Source organism: Vigna umbellata, chromosome 9 (genome assembly GCF_029865625.1).
Source record: "Vigna umbellata cultivar VRB3 chromosome 9, Vumbellata_1.0, whole genome shotgun sequence".
Lineage (NCBI taxonomy): Eukaryota > Viridiplantae > Streptophyta > Magnoliopsida > Fabales > Fabaceae > Vigna > Vigna umbellata.
In genome coordinates, this window is record NC_142173.1 from 42315412 (window position 1) to 42316301 (window position 890).

Consider the following 890-nt stretch of genomic DNA (forward strand, 5'->3'; position numbering starts at 1 on the left):
ACACCTGTTAGAATCAAGAACAAGTTGTGGGTTGTGAAGGGCTTTAAAGAGAAGGAGTGATAGAGATAGAGTCTCCATATTCTAGAAGAACCAAACAGTTCAAAGGAAACAGTTGAGGAGTTGGTGGAATGACAACATCAACTATAAAGAAGATGGAACTTGAACTTTATTGGGTCAAGCTATGACATTAAAAGAGCGCTTGCTGGGAGGCAACCGAGTGAATTTAAAAACTTTTGATTTGGTTTTGTAATTTTTAATTTTGAACATTATTTTTGTAATTATTTTGTTGGAGATAGCATCTACTGAAGGATGCTAGGTGGTTAAGTATCTACTGAAGGATACTATGGCTGTAACACCTACTGATGGGTGTTGGTAAGAAAATTTAACACCTACTGAAGGGTGTTGGTGGATTTTGGGTCAGGCTCGTGACGTTAAACAAGCGCTACCTGGGAGGCAAACCCAGTTTGATTGAATATTTCTGTTTGTTTATTTTAGTTAGGGTTTGCATAAGCATTTTGAACATTGAATTGCAGGGAACCAGTGAGGGGCACATATGGGAGGCACGTAGGTTAAGAAAAGAAGGAGAAGAGCACTTCACGAAAGTGCCGCTGAGCGATACTTTACCGCTGAGCGGCACTCTCGCAGAATAGGGTTTTAGTTCCCCTTAGCGGGACCCGAGCCCATTAGGGTATTTTTAAACCCTAAGCTGCGCATTCTTTCACACTTTCAGACTTTTCTTTGCACAAACACTCCCACATACCTCCTCCAAGGTTTTCCACATCTTTTCACTCTTCCCTCTTAAGAAAATTTCTCTTCTACTCACTTTTTCACTAGTGTGCCATCAAAGTTTGGGGTTGGAAGAGAGCATTCTAGCTTGGAAGCATTCTCAT